At 29.5% G+C, this 27772-nt stretch overlaps 1 protein-coding gene across 1 annotated transcript in view; it reads left to right on the forward strand.

Moving 5' to 3' along the window:
• The first annotated feature begins 462 nt into the window (after positions 1 to 462).
• LOC131843630 (cardioacceleratory peptide receptor-like) overlaps positions 463 to 27772 on the forward strand; it is a 55640-nt gene continuing 28330 nt past the window's right edge. Inside the window, exon 1 of the mRNA XM_059192301.1 lies at positions 463 to 850. The gene's annotated coding sequence lies outside the window, so the exon portion shown is untranslated. The remainder of the gene's footprint in view (positions 851 to 27772) is intronic.

Raw genomic sequence — 27772 nt, forward strand, 5'->3', positions numbered from 1 at the left:
TGAAATTGTAACAATCAAACAGATAGACACTGTCATTTATAATACTAGTATGGAATGTTAACCGGACCCAGCTTCAGATGGGATGCATATTAACAGATTAGAAACCTAACGTAGCTTCACAAGAATGGAAATTAACACGTAAAGGAGATACACCTACACAGATGCAAGATAAAAACTCAGAATAATTCCCTGTACCAAATCGATTATCCAGCATAATAACAGTATGCTAAATCTTTCTCTTATAAAAAAAACTCAGAAAACTCTAAATAAACAAATTCTATGCCAAGTCACCTGGTCAGCATAATAATAGTTTGTTAAACCTTTCTGTTATGGAGAAAATTTTTGGTCAGTAATAAAATATTAATGTGCTGTATTTATATATTATATATATTGTTATGATGACAAATCAAAGTTAAGTCAATATTAGATACATATCGAGATTATATTCTATAAAATCTACCACTTAATTATATTTATTACTATTACTATCCATCCTTTTAATACGCAAACAAATGGAAACATGCTAAGCCCAATGCTAGTTTCAAGTGGGACCGAACCGGGACGCCACAGTTTTCAGCACTGAAACGATTCTGACGGCTGCTTCCATAGGCGACGCACGCTTACCCGCATCAGAACTACACGCAAATACGTAGCACTAATACAACTGTAATAAAAGTATAATATATTATAATAAAACTAATTAAATAATACATGAGATAGTGATGTCCCTTTTAGAAAATTTTGTGTAAATGTGAGTTGTAGTGCTGTGTGGATACAATTGTAGTTAATTGACGAGAAAGTTTTCTACAAACTGTACTAGAGGATATTAAAAAACTTCTTCAGCTTTTATGTGAGTATTATTAAATTATTATAAATAATCATTCTTATATCAATAATACAACTGAAAGTTAATATAATCTTATAATGTGGTACTTAAATACATTATCTTCATAAACAATAAATTTAATTTAATTTATCTCACTGTTGTTTTTTAAATTTGGAGTTATATTTACATTGAATATAGGATATGTTAAGAACAAGAAAATAAATAAATCTTTTGTAGAACTTTATAAATTTTTTATAACTTTGCAAAAATCAGTAAAATATACTGAATTAATATAGTACTATTTTTATAGTAGATATCTCAATTATTTACTAAAAATGTTGATAAAATAACATGAATCGTAATATGAAATATTTAACATGATTAAAAATAATATAAATTTTTTAAATCGGTATTACTTTGCTCAACATTATATACCTTATTTTTATTTGAATTATTCGATGCCGTATTCCCATAAAAAATCTTAGACTGTATCATAACTTAATATCAGGTAAGATTGCTGTCAACACGCTTAAGTTTTAGATATATAACTATATGCATATTATTACGTAGTGGTAGATAAAAATCAAATTGTTATGACTATTCAAAAGTGCTTAAATTAAGTTTATTTGAACAAATGATTTTCTATTCTATTCTATGTTTTATATTTCTAGGAATACAATTGACTGATATGAATGAAATTCTAAATTTAAAATGCACGCACATGCAATCAGTCCCACAAAAACTAGTAATTTTAATATATTTTATTCCATTCCGCGTAAGTCCAAGAACCAATAACCCAGTTTTCTACTCATAAGTATCTATATTTGTATCTCAGCACGGGTTGACACAAGAGGATCTTGTTGGGGTTTTTGACTTGCAAAATTGGATCCCTCACGGGATATACTTACATTTGTGCGTCGACAAAGAGGAAAATTATGTTTATTGATACATTTCTTATTGGGTTTCCTATACATTTGGTATTATGATGTTCCGTTTGATTGTCTGCTCGGAAGGGACGGGTTGCAAAAAGAAATTGTTACTAGGAATAGTCCCAGCTGAATTAGATTTTTTTATAAAAGTACGGTTTTATAAATGTACGGACGGGAAAAACTATTTTTCTTTGTGTTTAAATTGTGTGAATATAGGACTGTATATATATGGGGCTGGTAAATATAATTATGCAAACACGGGTTTTAGGAAGCAATAATATAATATTATGTACAAAAGTATAATAATTCGCCGAACAAGAATGACAATGACAAAATATTTATTTTTCTATATAAAATAATAGACAAAATACATAAATAATAAACAAAGAGGTGCGTCGTGCACAAATTGTACAAAAACAAAGTCACTTTAGTCAAATTATTATGTAGGTACTCAGGTTGATTAGAAATGTTTCTTGAATTTAGTATATACTATTGTCCAACTCCACTACTTATGTACTACAATTATTTACAATAGATTATATACTAAATTTAATAAAATTATGTATTATATAAGAAGTATTTGGTAAATTTTTTGTTCCGGTCGATACATTCCGGTTAATTGGATGTAATAAGGTGTAAAAAATATTTTTTGAGTCAGTGCAAATTGTGTTATAAGAAAATAGAACTAACGCACCAATTTGATAAATTCTATCACCAGAGGTACTTTATTTCAGAGTACCATGTATATATATTGTGTTAATAATATATACAAAACACACTGTTATATAAAATCTTTAACCCGTTTTTATGGGTTTCAAGTTATTAATTAACTGATGAAATATAAAAAATAATTAAAAGAAGCTTTATTGTTCTTAGCGAAACACAAAATTACGTTAATAATTGTACACTTATATTTGGCAATATTAATAATAAAACAACTTTTTATTGCGTGCTAAAAAAATAAACACACAAAAAATTTGCATATAAATATCTTAAATAAAAGGCGACCTTATTGCTAAAACTAATTTCTTCAAGACTACTTTTATATTTTTAATAATACATTGCATAAATTTATTTATTTATTACAATCAATGCTGTGAGGATCTGGTGTCTGAAATAGTTATACGGTTAATACAGATCATTTTATATATAGTTTTAACTAATATGTCAACATTGTGTATAATAAAATAATTAACTAAAATAATATTATGTTTAAAACACAGAAGCAACATTTCCATTGGCTTAAGGCTTAAGTTATAATATAAATCGTGTAAATTGTACTTGTAAAAGGGAAATATTAGTCTCCACGCGGCCCATTTAAAGTAACGTTGGGAGTTAAAAATAATGTGTTGGCGCCTTAACAATGAAGACTTAACAAAACCTGCAATTTATATTACACGTTTTATATTTACAGTTTGCACTTATAAAATTATTACTTAATAACTGAGATATTTTTTAATAGTTTTTTATCTATTATTTTACATTCTATAATAAATATCTGTATAATACAGCTATAATGTCCATATAATAAAAATCTAAGCGATAGTCATACATATGAGAGATATATATATATATATATATATATATATGGCAAAACAATATTATTGAGGGATTTTTTGAAGGTGATTAAACCGAAAACAATATTTATTTGTATTATTTTCCTTTATGCGTGCTAATTTCAAAAAGGGCTTAATCGATTCGGGTTTGTAATTTTCCAATTTTGATAAACGTCGTTTAAAATTGTGTGTTTGTTTATACTAATTTGTTTATAACAAAAATAATTATACACATACGAAGTTGTGGGTTCAGCTAGTTTTAATTTTAGCCCTTAAGATTATATAAGATTAAATGAATACATAGACAGTTTCTTAATGTTGTTGAGATATATATCAAATAGCAAAATACTCTTTAAATAAAAAATATATTTTTAAATCTTACTTAAATTCAAATTCAAATTGAAATTCAACAATCATTTATTCATGAAGGACATTTTAGCCACTTATAAACGTCAAGTTTTTACATTATATTTTTTTTCCCTACCGTCCAGTTCGGTATATAGATCCAATTGAGAAGAACTGGCAAGAAACTCAATTGAATTACTTTTTTTTCAAAGCCAGTTTATTTACAATGTATAGGTATTTATGTCTAACATTAAGTGTAAATCCCGTACATGAACAACTATTGCCATGCACGCTCATCATTCAAGTAATCGTTTTTAGTGAGTAATAGGCTTTGCTCAGTAAATATGGTTTAACAGATGTTTTGAATTTATTTAAGGGTAATTCCAATATATCCTTTGGTATGTTATTGTAAATTTAAACAATTAAAAAACTTAAAAATTAATATTCTCCAAAGTTTGTAATTTTTTAATTAATCTATTATTGTATGGTATAATATGTTAATATATTATTCTATTTAAATATTACTATTTAATATGCTTGGTTTTAGTAATAATTTTCATTTATAAGTATATACAGATGAACAGCAGCATCTATATTTTAAGTAAAAATCTATATTTGTTACTAATTAATTGAATATCTTGAAATTTAGGTTCTTACTATAGATATAAAACACTCACTATAAAATATGTCATTTATTCTTTTTGACGTCTTCATAAATCTTTCATATCTTAAAAATCTGCTGAACAACATAATATATACCCATTCTTTTCCAGAATAAAAACTGCACAAATCAATATCATAAAATATGATAGTACGTATATTATTTCAGTAGAATTATTATGTAAGTAAGCAATTTTTTTATTGCGTTTGTGATAACTTTATTATTGCTTGTCTTGATTAAGTCATAACATGATATAAAAGATTTGTTTTACGTACTTACGCCCCATCGCATAAGACTGAGAAAGTCTAGAATAATGTAATGTATAATAACAATAATAAATAAATAATCTAGGACAATCACACAGCGCTATCTAGTCCCAGGGTAAGCAACTACACAACTGATATAAATACTTAGATACTTTCTTGTAAATACATACATCCATCCAGACCGATACAAACAAGCATACTCATAAATGTTTGCACCGTGCAATCAAACCCTCGACCATCCGAAGTAAAGCGGTGTCCTAAACCGCTAGACCACCGAACTCGTTGTATTTAATAAAATATACTATATATTCTTGTAACTGAAGGTGTTAGTGATACTGTTTATGAAAATAAATTATGATATTAACTTACGGTATATTTGAATTACTCTCATGTAACGTACATTTATCTTGAGTTAAGAAAGATCCCAACGTGAGGTGTCCGCAAGCGTATAAAATCTTAGCAATTATTTAGCAGGTTATGATAATGAATACAACATAGGTTAAATCTTACTTACAAATGCGGAAATTTGTGAGTGTGGATGAGTGTGCATGAATGTTTTTAATAAAACCTAAAGGTAATATAGATTACACATCAGAATAATACATAGGCTATAAATTTCACGCAGATGAAATCATGGGCACGGCTAGTAAAGAAAATTCTCTCACGATGAAATGATTCACCTCTACATTTTTTTATTGGTCACAAATTTCGTTACTGATCTGACTGATTATTTTATTTCTAATTTTAATGTTATTGCTCAGAATCAAAATAAGAATAGTAATAATAACAATTTATTAAGTTTTTGCACAATTACATTATTTTATTCGCCTACTGATAATCAGTATAAAAAATAAAAACGCGAAATATAGGTGATCTATTAAATATGTATATATGCCTGCCTAGGTGGTCTAGCGGTTTAACGGTCGTGAGTTCGATTCCTCGTATGGCATAAATATTTGTATTTATTATTATGATTGTTTGTATCGGTCTGGGTTTATGTATAATATGTATGGATTTACAAAAAAAATATGTATTTATATCAGTTATCTAGTACCCATAACACAAGCTTTAGCTAGCTAAACTTGGGTCTAGATAGCGTTGTGTGAATTGTCCTGAAATTATTATTATTATTATTATATATAATACTATTGTAACTCCGTATGATCAAATAATATTAGAATGTATTCACTGCGAAAGTTTTCCTAAGATTCCTAATATCTGTCTACATCACAAATTCCTTACGCAATCTTCTACCGATAGGTATTTGACAATAAGAAATTAATCTTCTAAAATCCTTAAATCGTTTAAAAATAATGCACGACTTTATGCTGCATGCTTTCATTCACTAACTTTATTAGCGTAAACCATTACCAATAAAATTGCGGGATATTTTCTATATAGACTATAAATAGACTTCATTGTACATTTTTAGCATTGAATAAATTAAACGAGAGCTCGCTATAGCTGTTTAAGCCATCAGACGTTTATCACGGAAAAGGATACGAATAGAAAGCAATCAAGACGGAGAATTCAATTTAAGTAGAAGTTGACCCTAAAATTAAGTTTGCTCGACAGCTGAACCCGACTTTGAGTGATAAAGTGTCTTTATCATTGCGCAAGTCTGAGTATTCTATGAGTTGAATGTTCTTTTTGAAGGTGATAATGAAGTAATTGTAATATATAGTTAAAATAAGGTAATTTATATAATTGTCATAGTTGTAACTTGTAATGGTATAAATAACTGTTGTGTGATGATCAACCGTTTGTCGGCTAATAAATGCGATGATGCTATGAAACACCTCTTGCTCAGAAACAAGAGGTGTTTCAATTATTACAATAATGGTCCCGCGTGTAGTAATGATATATCTGCCGGAGTCTCAGTGGAATATCATAGGATGAGAAAGAAGGTAGATCAAAGCAGTTGGTTCACCGTGACAGATTTACAGAAAATGATCATAAGGATTGCTAGGGATATGTTTATTTATTTATTAAAGCTTAATGCACAAATACAAAAATAAAGATGGATAAGGCGGACTTAACACCTTAAATCATTATCTCCCAGTCTACCGTAGGGCAAAGAGATTAGTGGGAGGTGCATTTAAGTAAATAATATAAAATAAAAATTAATGAAAATTGATCTGTGTTAGGCTTAAGTAGTAAATTTCATGGTAGTTTTATATGTTCCTTTATCCACGTTTAAAATAGAAGTGTTTTTTTTACTATTGTATTTATATCAACTTCTGTCAATGCGCTCTGATTCAGTAAACGTCTAAAGGCATATTTCTTTTTTTATCTATTATTACTACTATCATATAAAATAATCAATGAGTTAAACGTTAGATATACAGCCTATACTGTTATATATATTATATAAAAGAAGATAAATAGATCATAATACATTTGGAATTAAAAAGAGTTTTAAATTAAGTTTGAACTAAAAAAAGTTTTGATGTGTCAAACATGTTAGCGAACAACCGAAACCTGAGTGTTTAATGATTAAAATCGCACGACTGTGGGAATTAATTATAATATAATTCCTATAATTAAGTACCTAAGTGTACCTACACGCACAACGGCCCGAATGAGAGGCCAATTGCGGAAAATGGAGTCCAACCTACATCAAGTACCTAAGTGAAATTTCAAATTTTCAAGTCTTTAATAGATAAAATGAACATAGAATGAAACGTGATATAAAAACTTTCATATCAAGTACATATTCTTCAAACAACAAACATTAGATACAGTTCAAGACAATACAAATTCGCCGACAAATCTAAAAAGTCCGCGACAAGCATTTGAAACAACTTTTTCCCCTTCAAATAAACCTCATAACTAAGTTTCACAGATATTATAGCCGCGGCTCAGATATTATGGCATCGCTACCATAGACACAAACTTACTCCCATAACTGGAAACTTACATTAATGTGAATATTGCAGTTTCATAGGAACTTTCGCTCGCCTATGCTTGTGTTAAGGAAATGCCAAATTATCGCAACTGTAACACGATTTTTCTTAAAATTGGCGTAAAAGTGAGCCTAGCAGTTTATCAAAACCAAAATCGTCGGCGCGGCGGTTCGATTCTCACACCATACAAAATAATATATTCATCATTATATATTTGTGACTAGTCTAAATATTTTATATAAATATAGTGAGCGGAAACTAAACCCAAAACAACCCAAGTTAGCTCCTCATAAATAGGTAAAAATGTATCTTCATTCTTCTACACTCAGATGTTTTACAAAACTATATTTTTTAATATCTAACTTTTTTTTAATATCATTATTTCTCTGATATCTTCTGGTATCTGCCTAATTTGGAACAAGGTGGCGAGTACGCCACGGACCTCGAGATTGGGCTTCACATCAAGGAAAGTGTCTTGAAACTGAGGAGATACGATAAATGGAATCTTTTTAGCGGTAATCTAAGGGAACAGACAGATGAAGCGACAGCGTTTTACACCATGTGAAGTGGCTAAAATAGCCTCAGAAAAGCTTGGTGTGCTCAGTAAAGTGAGACGGTATTTCACGGCGGCCCATCGCTTGCAATTATACAAGGCGCAGATCCGGCCGCATATGGAATATTGTTCTCATCTCTGGGCGGGAGCACCACAATACCAGCTACTTCCATTTGACCGCATTCAGAACCGAGCAGCCAGAATCATTGATAATCAACGTCTATGTGACAGACTCGACCCATTGGCATTGCGGCGAGATATTGCATCTCTGTGCATTTTCTACCACATATATCACGGAGAGTGTTCTGAGGAATTGTTCGGATTAATACTAGCTGCTAAGTTTCACCACCGTACCACCCGCCAGAAACTGAAATACCATCCTGATCATCTCGATGAATGGCGGTCTTCCATAGTACGGTTTTCTAGAAACTTTTTGCCACGCACAACCACATTGTAGAATCACCTTCCAGCAATGGTATTTCTGAACCGATACGATATTGAAACCTTCAAGAAAAGAGCTTATTCCTTTTTAAAAGGCCGACAACATACTTGCAATTCCCCTGGTGTTGCGGGTGCTCATGGGCGGCGGTAATCACTTACCATCAGGTGAGCCGCATGCTCGTTTGTGTGTTATAAAAAAAAAGATCTCTTAATCTATGCAACGGATTTTAATGCTGTTTTTAGCAATAGATAGAGTGTTTCAAAAGGAATGTTTATATGTATTACATGTATACCCGTATGAAGCCGGGGAGGATAGCTAGTTAAATAATAAAAAAACAACCCCTAACAGACAATAATCCTCCTATTAAATAATAAATAACAACGAACTCAATGTATAGGACTATTTTAAAATGAACTTTTGGCATTTTACTTCTAATGGCGCTCGAAGCTGCCAAACGATCTGTTTAACGATTATTAACGTTTTGACATTCAAATGTAATATGAAAAATGCTATTGTGATGCACAAAGACAGTCACTGCCCACTACAATTATTATTAGATAAAACATTTCTATATATCACTAACTACGAATATACCTACATACTACCTACTAGCAAAAAAGTCATACTCATAAATACATATAAATGTTTGTGTAGTGCGAGAATAGAATCTACCACCATCGATAATGACATGCTAAACTACTTTAGCACTAAGGCTGAATGTAAGGCTGATTGTAAGTAAATAAAAAAAAAAAGTTCAAAGCTAGCTAATCACAACCAAGATTTGTATAAAAAAAACAAAATGATTATATCTTACGCTATACTTAAGTATGTCTGAATGTTATATACTATGCTATAATATACCTGTTAATTCATATTTCGTGTAATTTATACTTATTAATTATATAATTCAATAAAAACAATAACTTTCACATTTGGTCGAATTATATAGAAGAATAGATTGGAGATCTTTGCTCTGTAATGTTATATTCTCTTATCTGTGCAGTGAGAAGTTACATTTATAAAAAAATTACTAGTTTCTACCTCCATCCATACTCACGAACTTTCGTTCACGTTCACGTTTATGGTATAAATTTTACATAAGATAAAATTATCAATGCGAGTCTTAAGTCTACAAATTATATTATATTGCCTATATGGATACTATACAATCAAAATTCAGAACTATTAATATGTTTTCCGATCCATTCATAAGCTCCGCATCCTAATATTGGCAAAGATCCAGACATTTCCAAATTGTGGAGGTAAGAACAGGCTGTTATATATCCGTGTGAATAGTAAAATGATTAATAGAGAAACTCGGGATGCGAACTCTTTTCATGTTGATTTTAAAATGTTATAATTATACAGTAACGGTCGTGTGGATTAGTTACCCTGTCTATAATTACAATGTGAACATAAAAACGAATTTATTTGTTGAAATAAATACATTTATTTATGTCAAAAATGTTAAACCTTATAGATCTCAGATCGCACTCAGTGCCGATCTATTATCTGTTCCTGTCAGAACAGAAATTTAGATATTGTCTAATCAAATTGTTCAAAAATTTAATATTTCAAATTAATATTTAATATTTTTTGACGTGACTATATCGTATGAGAGAATTATTAATTGAGCAGTTAAAACAAACGCAGTGAAAGGCACCGTCCAGCTAAGTAGAAGGGGTTCTATAATTAGCAGTGGATTGCAAATATTTGAAATTACGATTATGATATTGCGGGAAACTAAAGAACAAACGACAACAGATACAAATATATGAGCTCAGTAAAATATCGAAATATTAATTTAATATATTGGCTGCAAACAAGCATTTCATTTATTTATGCAAATTAAAACAAATGTTCTCAAAATCCAATTTTGTTAGAACTACCAATTTAAAAAAAATGCATTAACTTTTTTAATTGAAATTATAAGAAATATTATTTACGACCAGTAATAACATTAATAAACAAAATAGATTTTAAAAATCGAACGAAAATAACAGGCATAGCTACTACCTATGCTGCTACCCTGCGTGTATTCATTATAGAACTTTTTAGTGATGCCCGGCAAGCCTTTATCCACAAGCATCCAATTAACAGAGATCTCTACATTCTACGTAACTTCATACGCAACCCATCCATCTATTATAAAATTTCACCGAAAAAATGACTTCGTTCATTATATTTTTCATGGGCTGTTACAAAGTAAGCCTTACTATTGTAAGTACGATTATTAGCACATGAGCACTTTTAATATAACATAATTTACCGTAGAATGAGTCATGGACGTCCACAACTAATCTTATAGATATAGGTAGATCATGGTATAACAGAGATTGTGAACAAACAAAAAATGAGAGGGTTTTTAAGAACGGCAGATTTTGCTTCCCATTTTTCAATAGATGAATATGGAATAGAGCGTTATAGAGTTGTGTGTTTCACGAACGAATTAATTCGGAAGCACTCCCAAAGATAAATTTTGCGATATAGTTTGCAGATATTCTGCTCTTTAGATAGTTATTTATAACGCAAAGTGTCTTGGTAATGAGTAAGAAGAACATAAATTTACGCGAAAATCACATATAGAGATTAGCTTACTATCTTTTTCAGATTCAAATAGGGAGCGAACGACCTAAAAGAATGAACTAGTTCGCGAAATAGTATAGAGTAAGCTGCGAACTAAATTCAACAATTACCTAGCGGTACCTAGTTTCAGCAATATATCAGCTACCATGTAATAAAGTATTCTGAATTTGTTTCAACCACTTGACCTAAAAATTCTTTATTTATTTTCTGCATTCAATTGTAATAACTCATCGCGCATGATTGTTCAGCTTAGAAAGTATATCGTAGTTGCAAATCCAATCTCTTTTTATTTGGAATTCGTATCTCACATGACGTATGTAAACTAATATTACGAATAGGGAACCATTCCTGTTTCTGTTGAAATAGATAAAAATAGATGTACTCAAAATTCGATATTGATTTAAAAAATATCTGTAAACAGTAGAAATTTGTTATCATCGTATTACATAAGCTCTATTTTATTTATTTTTGGGCCAAGCCAATTTCAGTAATTTATAATTGAACTATTTTTATTCCTAATTCAAATCTTGTGTTTTAATTTATTTTGAAGATATTGTGACATGACGAAATTTAGAATCCCTCCCAACTGCTGTCTCATAATGTCACACTTTATCGAATTTACGTGACGTAATTCCTGGATGGTCCCTATAAAAGGGCTCAAGCTATTTTTTATGACATATATATTTTTTTCGTACAATACGTTTTAAAATGATTGATTACTCTTTTTAGATTTTTAACGCCTTAGTTCATTAAATTTAGAATATACGTAATATTTCTCATATCTAAGTGTATAATAAATATAGTGTCTAGTGCACATTCTCTTCTTCTCTCTCTATGTAAATATTCTCTGTTAACACCAGGTTGTCTGTAAAAGATGCTAATAGCGATAAAACCGCCTTTTGTAAAACTTTTTTTTTTTCATTTTACTGTACTCATTGTTCTTTATTTATGAGTGTGCAATAAAGTTATTATTATGACGGACATACAAAAAGTATGTCTCTCCTTTTAATTCCGGCCAAATGTAGACATTAGTAGTGCTTAGAAAACAGCTCATAATTTACTTTACATTTAGTGTATATTGTACAAGGGTTTATAGGGTAGACCTTAATTAAATACATATGTATAATATAATTGCTAGATATGTTCATACATTGTTATACAAGTATATACGTACAATCTAACATTTCTTGTTCGAATATCGGAGTTAAGGTACACAGTACCGATAGTACTCGTATTAGGCATTATGTGGCTAAGACAAAACCATAAGTAGCTTAACAATGCTACATTTGAAACGTCTAAATTAGTAAGCAAGTTTCTCAAAGCTCTTTATATGAAACGGTTCATTGTATTAACCGCACACTGCGTAATTTTGTGCGTATGAAATTAGAGTATTATTCTAATTTGTCAGATTTGTATTGAAAATGTAATTATTTACTGTAATTACGTAATAACGAGATTCTAACTTGAATACAGTGTTTTTTTTAAAGACTATATTTATTTAGTGATCACACAAAATTCAAAATATTTTTATTCATGTTGGTCTATTACAGACTCTCATGCTATGTCAAATCTATTATTAGTTCGAAGTGATATTGATATGAAAAGAACTAACAAGAAACACAGTTTACATGAATACAGATTTATTATTAAATTAAAGATTGGGAGAATAGAGTGACCACCAGCATATACTATTGCAATTTTGTTAAGAGCAAATAGTCTCATCAGTGTTTGTAACCCAAACGGACTAGTCCATACAAGCAGCACCCATTCACGAGTATGACGGAGCAAGTTAATATTAGACATTGAACACTATGCGTTAGTACAGAATTAACAATACTTACAGAGACTTTTCTTTAAATACAAAATGAATAAAATTTAAATGCATATACATAATAATAATAATACTAAGTCTACTAAAAAATAATATTATCTTAATCATTTATATGGTCTTCAGTTAAAAGGTATATCCCAACGATGTGGTAAATCCCAAAGTTATTGCATCGTGTATTAACATGCAAAACGAATAACGTAAAATTAAAAACTCAATTTAAAACATGGCTACCGCATCGTATTAAATGCATATCCGTCATACCCTTCATAGATTGTATTTATTAATTTATTTCTTTTACCGAGGTAGACTTGGAAAAAATTGCCTCGTGACACTGAATTTGAAGGGTGAAATTAAGGGATATAGAGGCATCGTATCTTAATTCTCTAGAATGATAATGCTGACTGATATCACGAATGTCACAGGAAAACGTGATGTCACCACAGATGCTGCTGTTGTGATTGTAAGCCATAAGCCAGTTGTCATTACATTTACAAAAAAAAACAATTAGACAAAGTCGCAGGTAAGATTGAAAAACGGCTGAATTCGGTGAGACCGGTCTATTAGACGGGAGCTTAGTCGATATACATGACATTATATACACTCAAATAGCAATTATGGAATATTATTATATTATACATTTTATATTTATATTATCATCAATATCATGGCATGCCGTGTAATATAATATAATATAAATTGTTGTCACAAGTCAGAATATTCGAGCAGTGTCACTCACATAAAGTTCGCATGTTTGTATAGATCGCACTTTGCCGCTTCTGATTGCTCTCGGAGTTTGCCAAATATTTGCGTAACACAATAGTATTTGTTCGAAATCGAATTGCTATTATGTTAGCGTCTGGTTCAGATACCAGACCACACGTGTGACCTTTGGGTCACGTTTGACTCTTAGTAGGTTATATTTACTCTACACCAGAGTATCCGTATTAGACTACCGGATTATAAATATAGGTATGATATTTATACCAGAGTATAAATATAGGTACAGCAGGAAATCGTAAAACAAGCAATAGTCACAACAAAAGGAACTTTCCGAAGTAAAGTTGAAAATAACTTTTAAAACCCTTATATATACATTTCACCTACATGTTCATAACCAACTCTATGAGGAACAAGTTATCATAAGACATCCGTGATACCACTCATGCGTTTACATTCTATAGGACTAAGATGTCATACCTTTAAGGCTGAAATATTTTTTGTTATTATTTGGTGAAATTTTCAGAATATCCTGTTAGTTTTATGTATCCTATTAACTAACTTTGAGTATCCTTTTCCTACTACTACACTACGTCATATTAAAAATACTATTTTAAACGCTAGACTGATCTTAATAGAATTTGACTTAAAATATATAATGTTACCAAGTCATAACGTAGTGTACCAACCACCTCTATGAGGAACAAGTTATCATATGACATCCGTGATACCACTCATGCGTTTCCATTCCATAGGACTAAGATGTCATACCTTTAAGCCTGTAATATTGTTTGTTATTATTTGGTGAAATTTTCAGAATATTCTGTTATTTTAATGTATCCTATTAACTAACTTTGAGTATCCATTTACTACTCTATACTACGTCATATTATAAATACTATACTAAACGCTAAACTGATCTTAATAGAATTTGACTTAAAATATATAGTGTTACCAAGTCATAACGTAGTATAGGCACTATATTTTATCTCAAAAAAGCAAACGTAGTTATTGCTAATAGTTTTATTATAATTATCAATTGCGAAGTAAGAACTTTGCGAAGAAATGAGAGAACGTCTCGATACCTCCTAAAATAGTTCGCATTCACTTTCAGAATAACAATTGCTTATACCACAAGACACGCACATCTGGGCTTAATTTTACCAATAATTGTGTTCAAGCACTATCTATGCTTGAACACAATGTACATAGTATAGGTGATATAATACAGATATTAGAACTGTTAATAATCTTTTATGTAGTTTAGTTTATTGACGACCTCTGTGGTTTAGCTGTTTAGTACAATGCCTCACCTTTCAATATTTGCAGGCTCGATTATCCAATATAAACATTTGTAACCATATATAGGACTTATTGACTGCGTGATTTTTATACCATAATACCATACAATGTAGGTATAAAATGTTAACAACAAATCCATTTCAGTGCACGACCGAAAAATTTCGTTATGTGTAACCCAATTCTAATTTTATCTACGGTAATCTCAAATGTACTATTGTTCGGTACTATGTAAGTACCTAACTCTTTATGTATAGATTACCTTCTATACCTCTTTTTTTTTTGTCTTCACATATAATAAAAACGAAAAATCGTGACAACGCAAAAACATGTTTGTTTATCGGTTAAACTATGCTTAAAATATATGCTTGCTAAATACTAAAGGCGAAAAATTCTGTAAGAATCACAGTAAAATTTTCACATATTATAATACGTCATTGAGCCTAATAAAAGTTGGGAAAAATACCCCATAATTAGCAATATTTGTTGTTGTTAATTTAGTTAGTTATTTGTCACTTTATAATTACAAGCTATCAATAGATGGCGATCTACAAATGTTCACATTTGAGAAGTTGTGAGCATAAGTAAAGAGGCTGAGTCTTAAATGTAATAATTAAATTAGATTGTTACCAAACTCAGTTTCGTTAATATAAGAGTAAGCTTATGAACACGTACACATAATGTAGCTACTAAGTTTATGTAATACAATTCTACCGGTAGCACAAATTTTCCTCCGCAGGGATTAAGGTATTATAAAATATGACTCTGCAAATTGGGATGCCTGCATAATATCGTACCACCACAAATTTTAGCAAATTATTATATAAGGTGCAATCAAAAAGTATATTTATAGAAGTGTAGTCTAAGTTCTAAAATAATTTGAATATAAAAAAGAAAATCGAGTGGAAAATATAAAAATGGTAAAGTATGAATAATAACTTTATTGTAGATAGCAAAACATAGTTATTATGAATGAAACTAAGCACAACTTTCGATAATAGTACGTATTTTCAATATCACAATTTGTATTTTTTACAGAAAGTTGTTCAGATTTTTAATATACTACCGCTGGGTTTCAGACTACTATAACTTTTCTTTCTTTCGAGTCCGATATTTTATCTGTGTGGATTTTAATATAATATATTCTCACAATTGATATCAACATGTACGTAGTATTTACTTGTAGTTGAACGGTTTTATGTTTTTTTTTTATAATAATAAAATCATTAATGGCTATGAGTATTAGAACAATAGGATGAAAATTAACATTTTAATCAATTTTTATGAGTACATTCATGCCATTTTCCTTACTGAATAGACGTATACTATATCTATTGGCTAACCAGAAATGTATTTTTTATTCTAAATTTGTATTTAAATTCCTAATTTCTTTGTTGTACCTATTGTTTACACTTTAATGTTTAGACAATCGTTCCTAATATATTTCCGTATTCCAAGCCTTTTTGTGTATTTTCTTTTACCTACACATAAAATAAAACTGTAACACTTATAGAATAAAGTGCTACTTACCTTATCTTTATACTAATGTTTTAGTGTTTTATTTAACTTCATATCTCGTCTCAGAGACAAAACACCATCTAATTAAAAAAAAACAAATTGTATGTCGCATATCGAAAAAACACAAAATTAATAATTGTTAGACATAATGTACAGTAAAGATAAAGATATTAAAGATTATTATTGAGGAAGTTCCGAACTTCCGTTTATGTTGGTAAGTGGAACTTTCATAATCTTTCCCGTGATGTTTGTTGACACAGCGCTTGAATATTAATATATTTGCTTTCGGTGGTCCGTATTGTTGTCATTACTTATAAATTCTCCTTAATTGGGTTGTCAAAGAAAAACAGAGTCATGAAACTTGTTAATTGAATAGGAACTTTTATTTAAAACTTTATTAATTTAAAGTGTCAAAAACGTATGATGATGGTATTCATATTCCAAATTTATAAATATGGTATAATATAACTAATAAAAATAATATTTATTTAATACAGTGAAATCAGAGAATAACAGAGTACTAACATAGTTCTGAAGTGACATACTAAATAAATTCAAATTAATTAAGAACCTTATAAAATTACTAGCACCCGCCGCGGCTTCGCACGAGTGTACATATATTATACATATAAACCTTCGTCTTGAATCATTCTATTGCTAAAATCTATATGACGCAACTGACATAGTTGCGTAGATTTAAGCGAACAGACAGAAACGACTTTATTATTCTATGTAAAGATTTACATTTCATCTTATCATAAGGATAAATAAGAAGCAGATGATGATAATGATAATGTATCATAATTTTTCAACGAGCTGAAAAAAGAATAAATTTGTAATGATGAAACAATTAGTTCCATTTAGACTACTGACTCAATAAACAGTATTGCTTTGATTGCGCTCAATCTAGCATTCAGAGCTACCCTATTTAATTAAGGTACTCTGAAGGTCTACAGTCTGGGGCACTACACGAACCAAATTAAGTGAATTGATACATTTGATTAACGCTCCATTAATTGTGGCGACATATAATTGGCTGCAAATAGAGAAAGCATTTCCATTTCATTGTCTATTAGATATTCAAGTTGGAACTGCGGATCTGAACGGATATTGATTTATGTTTATTTAAAATACAATATACCTTTAAACTCTAATCCAGTTTTGTACTATGTATGATTTTCTTTAATTTAATTAGAATTTATGATTTTCTGTAGGAATTATCCCCTGTATCGGCGTGAATGTGAAAATTTAGCTTGTGTTCATTTAAAAATGTTATTTACTATTATTTATTACACACAGTTGTATATAGTCAGTGTAACTATTCTTTCAAAATATTCAATCAGGAAGTAAGAGAATTTCGGTTAATTTATACTATAATAAAGTTATATGAACGTATATTGTATAATTCTAGAGTTACAAAAGTCAAGTGTGTTCTACATATATTTAGTTACGATTGTACATTATACTATGTATAGCATATATTTATTATATACTGGTATATTTTAAAGGTATAAGAAGTTAGAAGAAATGACTAATATTTCCTTAAAGTACGAGTAAAGTACGATAAATTCTGTACATACAGTACATCAAACAATTCCAGTCAGCGTTACTTTTTTAAATGAGGAAAAATGCATTTTTCCCGCATGTTTACTTTCTGAGTGTATATACAGCTATGTGGGACTACCCTCTAAAAATTCCATTATGCCCGTCTTTACAATATGGGATGAGTGGAGGACCAAGCTTTTCTTATAAATGTAAAAGCATGGTACGACTGACAGGCATACAAATACCTTAAACTCAAAATTTACTAATACGAGTGAATTATTTATTCAACAGAACAATGTAGTGTGAAAATTATCAATGATGACTAGAAATATGAATGATATATAAAATCAATATATATAATATATATATGTATCTCGATATATAAAAAAATAATGTCTGTTAATCGTGTCATACTGAAGCATTGCGAGTATTATCGAAATAAAGAGTTTATTGTATAGCTAAATGGTCTCAAATATTTTTTTGTCTATATTATACATTTTTGTATTTGTAAAATTAAATATTTAAAAAATTAGATACTTGGACATATGACTTAGTTTTCCTGAATATTTCTTTATAAAGACCAAATAAAGTAGTAAACTAAAGTGAATAGTAAATCAGACCTATCCGGAATTTCTGCTCTAACTAAATTACATATTTAAGGCAGGTAGGTCTATTATCAATACAGTCACTATTATCAAGAAATTATTACATTATTACTCAAATTATTTTGTAACTATTATGCTACAACTTCATTATCGTTCGCTCTATAACCTCTAATTAACCCTTCTTGTGTAGGATCTGTGGGTGTAAGATAATTATGCAGATATTATGCGTGAAATTATAGTTCAAAAGTGCACCAGGCTTGCGTCATATTGCCGTATATAATTATTTTAGTACTGCCCTTATGCAGTGAATTATTTACATGGCTTCGTTTATAACTTCTGTTCCCATGGGCAAGTCTACTTCATTTAAAACAAAGCATTTTTTATTTAAACCCAAGCAGAAGAAGAGAAGCTCTCTCTATTTTATACACATTTTAGATGGTTGCATAGATTTAATTTTGTTTTCGATCTCATAATCACTGTGCTGCGCAGCCGGGTGCACCATACCATTATCATCCATAAAAAAAATAACTGTGCTAACTCTTAAAAAAGGCAGTGTTTATTTATCTCTAAGAGGCTTTTAAACTTGCCCATTGATATTCAAAATTAAAACTTGTCTTTCAAGATGAAGATTCGTACCACGTGGTTTCCAAATTCATACTACGATAACACTCTCAATATCTTTTATAGGTTACATTTTGAAAAGTAATCTAAATTTAATTATTTTTGTGATATAAGATGATTTTTTCTTACGATCAGTATCTATAATTATGAAGCTACACTCGAATTTCTTACCTTTTATTTTAATAATTCTTCAATTAATATATTCTTGCACACAATTGTCTCTGCTTATCCCTTAAACCTCTTGGTGTGATGATAAATAGATAGATACTATATGTTATACTCTACTCTAGTAAAATAATATTTTCTCTATTGTTCTAAAGCTGATGTTTTTCTCATTCTTCCATGGCAATAAATTATAGCAATACTTTTGCCATTGCTTAAGCCTACACACTATAAATGCAAGGTATCCTAATGCTAATTTCCATTGCGGTCAGCATGAACATCTAATATTTTTCAATTAAGGCAACACCAGTGCCCTTCGAAGTCCTTGAACGAGCTTAAAGCCACAGCAGCCACATAAAGGGGCTTACACAAATTGAATTAAGTGTTACGATGGAAAAAGTCCTAGCAATCTCGCTGGAGAGTCGAGACGTCAACCGAGGAACTCCTGCAAATGCCTATCTCGAAACTCCAGAGCATTCTTGTTTGTATTTAATACAAATAAATCTTGTTTGTGGTTTATATTCCGTATAAAATCTTAGGCTTTTATATTATATTCTTTCATGATATACCACGGTAGGTATCTTATATGAAATTCTTAGTGTCACATTGTTAGTACTCCTTCGAAACGGCTTAACTATTTTTTTATGGAATTTATACGTACGGGTATATTCAGTAGCTTTGAGAAACGGCTACTATCCTATTTTCATACTCCTAAGTGATAAGGGTTGTCCACTCCTAAAAAAATTTTAATTTTTTTTATATTGTGGTATTACAAAATACATACAACCCTAAATTTTCACCTTTCTATCACAAGCCCCTATTTTATATTTAGTAGTGATTTTAATTTATGTGGCAAAACAACGTTTGCAAGATCGGCTAATATATAATTATATTTTATCGAATTGGGTATTATTTTGCGTAAATGCATATCATAACCTAATATATTTAATATATATGTATTAAGTTATGAAATAAACTTCCGAATTCCGAATGAATTTTGTTTAATTCTGCTATTAGCAGGTGTGAGGCTACAAATATTCACTTTGACTGTCAGTGACCAAACGTTGTAATCAGGTCGGCGAACAGCCAATACTAGGCTTCCAAGCTATAGTCAAGCTCTATTCATTGCCGGATAATACCCGGTTCAGAGACAAAAAACGTGCTACAATATGCATGTACTTTTATTATAATATAATAACGGTCGAAATTTGATTACTAATAGAGATCACAATGCTTCCAATAGCAGTATAATATACATGTTTTATGTAAATTAATTGAATTACATATATGTCAAAAGGAGTTTTCTCAGAATAGAATAGAATAGAATAGAAAATCATTTATTCAAATAAACTTAATTTAAGCACTTTTGAATAGTCATAACAATTTGTTTTTTATCTACCACTCGTTCGGAAAGCTGTCTCATCACAAGAAGAACGAGCAAGAAACTTGTGTGTTGCTCTTTTAAATAATCCTTGTAAGTTTACATTTACAAGTCGAAACGTGTGAATACAAACTACCAACAAGCACTAATTTTTTGGGTCAAATATAATCATCCAATAAGATTAAATCAGTCGTAGTGATAAGAGCAGACCAGTCCCTACAAGCAGCACTCGTTCACGAGTATGACGGATGAGCCAGCCATCACTGCGCTCGACCATATTTTAGGGAGCCCATTGACCCGGCCCACCACGCCGCCACATGTCTGGACATTTTAGTGAGCATGACTACTCATTCCACACGACCACGTCACAGCTACAAAAATTACTATATGGTAGTTACAGTATTCGCACTTTACATAAGGATGCATGCGGCAATCAATACAAAAGCCGCTACGCTATCATATATCAAGAAAGCAGTATGAAAATTAAAATTATAACGTTGTCCGCAAATAAACTTATTCTTGCTATATATTGCTATCATCTATAAATTCATCTATCTTATAATAGGCTTTTTTACATAACATTTGTTTAATATAAGATTTGAATTGCCTCTCTGTAAGATTTAGCGTAGACTCTGGCAGTTTATTATAGAATCTTACGCAATTACCATAAAATGAATTACTAACTTTGTGTTAACTTTGTGTTAACAGAAAGATATATAATATTGATATTTAAGTTATCATCTAATACAAATTCATCTATAACAAAAATAGAATAGTAATATTCTTACAGAAACAATAGGTAACAATAATATTAGTTCAAAATTGATCTCAGGTATTAATTTTACCTTATAAGGATTATGTGTTACACTTAATATATAAAATTGCAAAAAATGTACAGTTATACTGACAACGAACTTCTTTTTAAGGTTAATCGAAAATAATATCTAGCATACAATAAAAATTCTATGCTCGTTGTAATTCTTCGAATAAATTTAGGTAATATTGATACATAACAATAATTATTTAAATTATTAACTGGGTCTTAACAGGAATAATTTTATAGCAAAAAAAGGTATGTGCCATAAAATTATTCGTGTTAAGACCCGGTTAATAATTTAAATAATGTATATTACACGAAAGTTTAAAAGTAACATAACCATAATATTTAAGACTGTCGGTTTTAGAACAACAATAACCTTGCTTTATTAATTTATTGAAAATAAGTTTATAAATTCGTCTCACTAGACATTACTATGTATATAACCTTGGTGTTCACACAACCTACGGCATGTACGGAATCATTCCCATCTGGAATTTCGTTTTATGGCAATTGCCATTGATTGACAGCCTGATACAGAGAACAATCTGGTTTTATTACAAAGTCTAGTTGAATTTATTTGTAAGCTTCAATAGATACAAATGTACCGCCACACATAAGGGCTAAAATCCTTTTAGTATAGATTACATTTACATGTGAGGCTAGATAATTGTAATTAATAAAATCTTTGTGAAATATGGTTTATATTATATCAACAATCATTTTTATCTAAATTAAACGGGATAGGAATAGCAAGTCTTTGTGATATGTACTATCTTTATTTTAAATTTCAATGACATAAGTTCAGTCGTGTAAAGTAAAAAATCTGATAGACACACTTCTACATTTATTATATATTAAGCATGGAAATTTAATTAAAAATTACAAATTTAACTTTATGACGTATTTTGTATTTTTATTATATAAATGAAAAAAAATATATTTAATCATGAAGCATGAATAACGAAAAATGTTTTAGTAATATGTTATTCATAATTGAAAAATTTAATAATAAAATTGAAGCTGATTTAAGAAATATGGATATCAAATACATGCAGTGTCCTTAACTTCTTTTAATTGAATATTTATCATTTTTTATATTAATTTTATTTATGCCATAACCACAAGCATGGCAAAAATAGATCTCTCAATGTTATATTTTCCACGTAATTAATTGTTAATTGAAATATGTATTCAATTAATTTATGTCAAAGTGCCATTACAGCTTTTAGCACACCGCTTTTCTTCCGATGGTCGCGGGTTCGTTTCCTGGCACGGTGCAAAACATTTGTATTCATGAGTATAATTGTGTGTATTGATCTGAGTGTTTTCTGTGTATATCATGTATGTATTTAATAAAAAAATATCTAAGTATTTATATCAGTGTACAGTACTAGTAATCCAAGAGAAAATTTACTGTTAAAAAATAAACAGGTAGCTGATGTAATAAGGAGTAACTTAAACTATTTTTATTTTAGAAGAATTCTTTTATTTTAGTAAAATAAAGTTAAATTCCACGCGGCCGAAGTCGCGGGAACAGCTAGTTTGCAATATAAATGTGATCTCATGAATGGGAAGTTAGAACTAAATAAACCTTAAGTTAATTATAGACGCTCTAGCTATTTTTATGTTTTACGTTATTTATAAATTATTTATTGAACGGCGTTTCTTCGTACTATCATAAAAAAGATATAAATGAATTTCTTTTAAGGGATGTTTGTAAAATACTTAATCCATAATAAGAAAATCTTAAAATACATATTAGATCGAAAAGTGACTTGAAATATTCTTAGAAATTTCTTCGTACTATAATTAGTCTGTGAACATAAATATCGTAACTCCCAGCATCAAAGGCTCATTTTACACAACATTTATTATCAAATTGCTTTCATAACTTTATCCTTTATAAATAATTACACGTTATATTTAAGATCACTCGTATTTTATCTTGATTTATTAAGACAAGTGTATTATTAAGTTATAGTATCTAGACGACAGAGCTCACTTGGTGTTTTATACGTAGATTGTTAAAAAGAGCATTTTAGTTATTGTTTAAAAGGTCACACATACTTGAAAACACTATAAAAGTACAAATTAATATACAAACATTATATTAAGCATTATGTTAAAAAAGATAAATATCAGAAACAGTATCGTTTATATTGTACAATATTTATAAAATATATATTAGTGACATATTTGAATATCATTTCTCATTTTCGGACAGCTATACAAAAATATTAATCATTAAATAAAATATTTATTTATTGTTAATTATAAGTAATAGATTTATTATTTCAACTAACTATACATCTAAATGTAGCTAAATTATATTAACACTTCCTGGAATTAATAAATTAACCTTTATATTTTAGCATCAAACAATTAGGTAATTGTAAGAAATTAAGTCTACAATAAGACTACGGTCGCCATCGGACAGAAAAATCTACCAGGTTTATCCTTTTGATAAATAATTTCTAGAATATTTCCTTTTGTTATACTGCTCTGTTTAATTTTCATAAAAAGAAACTAGAGTACGCTAGCCTTTTTCTATTTCTCTTTTCTTATTTTTCTGTAATAGAAATGACAAGTAAAGCACGAGTATCATATTACGGGTATTCAAGGTACTATTCCTATATAAATAAATAACCCTGGACAATTAATACAGCACCATCTAGTCCCACGGTAAGTAGAGCTTGTGATATGGGTACTGGACAACTGATATAAATACCTAGATTTTTTTTTCTAAATACATAATATAGATAGAAAACACCCAGATCGATACACACAATTATACTAATGAATACATATGTTTGCGCCGTGCAAGAAATCGAACCCGCGATCATCGGAAGTAAAGCGGTATGCCAAACCGGTGGACCGCCCGCCGTAGCTGTCAAACAGTATGTACTCAGACGTGTATATATACAGACGGTTATCAGTTATCATCGGGTGGTACATCTTACCATTTCAGGCCACTGAAACCTTTATGTTATTGGAATGGTAAACAAGTGCCAACTTGTTTACCATTCCAATAACATAAAAGGTTCGTCGTTAAGTTTGAAAGTGATCGGCATAGTTAGTCGCTTTCCAGATCTAGACATATTTACTTGTAATTTGCTGGAGTTTCGTGGGATGGCAGTAGAATATTTAGGTAGTATGTTAAATTACGATTAGGTATTATTTTCCTTTTGTTTCCTTGTGTAATTAGTGTGTATGTATGTAATTAGTGTTTATAATTGTGTGTATTTATATACAATCTTCCTAAGTGCGCATATTGGGAGACAGTAAAGCTCACGTATTGTGACGTAAATAAATACATAATTTAAAACTTCGATATATAGCTTTTGATACATTTTTTATAAATCCATTAAGGTATATTGGTTTAATTAAACACCGAAACCCTCCATTAAACCCTTTGCCACAAACTCACTAATGGTTTATTTACGAGAAATATATTCCGTTCCTCTCGTTCCAGTTTCCCGCCTAATCGCGGTTTATCCAATGTAGATTTTTTATCCGACTGAAAAGAAAGAGCATTTGTATTGAATTTTTATATTCTTGTTACTGATATATAAATAGATCAGGTTGAAGAATTTTTAGGTATTTTCTTTATTTGAAGATATAATACAATAGTATCATGAGCAGAATAGTATGCTTTATCTAAGGACGTTACGGATAATTAGACAAAAATACAGACAATATAATATGCATTGTAACTTGATTATAAATGGCAATCTTATTATTAATATTGTAAACGCGAAAGTTTGTGTGTATATATGTTTCTTATTCTTTCACGCAAAAACTACTGAACGGATTTTGATGAAAGTTTATACTACTTTACAGTAATATAGGTTATACATCAGAATAACATATAGGCATATAAATTACAAGCGGGTGAAGCCGCGGGTACAGCTAGTAGATAATAAATGAAATGAAACTTAAGCATGTGTACGAGTAGCCATAAATAGATGTAAGTAGGTGTTGTACCTGATGTGTAAATGTATGATAAAATTCAAACTAGCTATTAGACAAGTTTAATGTGTACATACAATTTAGTTTAATGACACATTGTCTGAAAATAAGAACAGTTTTACTGGTGTACCATGTGTTCGTGCGAACACCACTCGCCGATGCCGATGTGTAAAGCACTGCTCCTCATCCTTCCTAATATTATAAATGCGAAAGTAACTCTGTTTGTCTGTCTCAATTTCACGCCTAAACTACTAAACCGATTTAAATGAAATTTAGTACACAAATAGTCTAGACCCTGAGGAAAAACGTAGGTAGCCTACGTTTTTAATGCAAAAAAATGGTTGCAAAGGGTTAAAAAGAGAGATACAAGTTTGTATGGAATAATCATGATTTTTAAAGCTAGAAATATGAAACTTATTTTTTAGGCTATTGAAAAAATGTTATCCTTAAGGGGGTAAAGTGAAAATTTTTATGCAAATTCGTATTTTTTGGAGCTAGAACGATGAAACTTTTTTATTTGGCTTTTATTGTGTTAGATTATTAAATATTTTTTCATTATTTGGTCAAGGTCACTGTTTTACGCGGACGACGTCGCGGGCACTGCCTATTTTAAATATTGTTGGTGACAGTCTACAATTACACCGAAGTTTTGTTTTATCTCAGAGGAGTAAGATCCCGACAAATGGTTCGTTGAGCCGGAATAATGTTAGAATTGATCATCGCCATATATAATGTTCCATAATTATTTAATTAGTAAATAATGATGGAGTATTATTATATGAAATATATATATATATATATATATATATATATATATATATATATATATATATATATAATATTAGTATATTATTTTTAATTCGAGTTTTGCTATTCAAATATACGATAGTAAACCTCTAATAATATTTTTGCATTTATAAATAAAGATATCATCTAGACCGTTAATTCCGATATTGTAGTCAGAGACATTATCATATGTCATAATTATAAAAATAGTATTAAGGTAAGCCTGAAGTAAATAAAATAAGTCGCTTTGTGGTGATAGCAACACATGCCCATATTTCGTTGTTATATTTGAAACCCACATGACAGGATAAAGCCTACAGTCGTCTTTAGACTTAGTTTAGTTTATTACCGGTATTTTCATCACCAAGAACATTAGAATCAGAATCAGAAATATAAATTAACACACTATTTTTTTGTTGAAAACCAGATTTGAAGTCATTATTTCTCAGTCTTATTACTTTATAAATTCTTTTTAATACACTTCAATAATTTTTTTATCTTAAAATGTCAACTTTAAAATTCAAAATATCGATTCTTATGCAGCACCTGGCACCAATTAAATATAGATTTTAATACTCTCGCTCGCTGGTACTAGCGAGATGGAAATTCAATTGTACGTACAGCCAGATGTTAAGTCGATTTTAATTATTAATGTATATGTAAAAGGTATACCAGTTTCTCAATTACATAATGCAGTTGCTAACAATTCTTATTCGAAACACATTAAAATATATTGTTTTGTGATTATATGTGAATCATGTAACAACTATAATTTTCAAATATTTATGCCATTATAAACCTATGAATTTAAACTAAACTACGTTAAAATAACTTATTTTGTTATTTCTTTCATTTATTTTTAAATTTACAACTTAGAGTACCATGTTCTGTATTGTACTTTACCGTTTATAAAGTACAGAGCATGGTACTCTACAAAACTCTACTTTACAGTTCGTTATATGACTTAATAATATTATACTTTAAAAAATGACTTATTTTTTTTTTAGTAGCGGGCAGCTAGCTTTGAATCTGTACTTATATAATATTATAAAAGAGTATCCGTGTGTCTTTTACTCCTAAAATATATTTAAAAAAAAATTACGAAATAAAATTAATTAATATTTTATTTTATCTAAAAATAAATAGAGGTAGTAAGTGCTAATAAGTAAATAAATGTACTAATAAAATTTTAAAAGCAGTAAAATATAAAACAATTCTGTTATATAATACTAAAGGCAATTAAAACTATCTCAAATTCTCAAACTCTTTTCATATATATAAATTAGTCTGTATATTTTACATTAAACCACAATATACTCCAATAGAGGAAAGGCGATAATATGTACATTTACGACAGTGAAAAATATAACTTATTTGCATATTAAATGATATAGTAAATAAACATAAAGAGGACATTGCCAGGCGTAGACAACCATTTTAGACCATTC

The sequence above is a fragment of the Achroia grisella genome, unplaced genomic scaffold (genome assembly GCF_030625045.1).
Source record: "Achroia grisella isolate CSIRO2021 unplaced genomic scaffold, CSIRO_AGI_Agris_v1 utg327, whole genome shotgun sequence".
Taxonomy (NCBI): Eukaryota; Metazoa; Arthropoda; class Insecta; order Lepidoptera; family Pyralidae; genus Achroia; species Achroia grisella.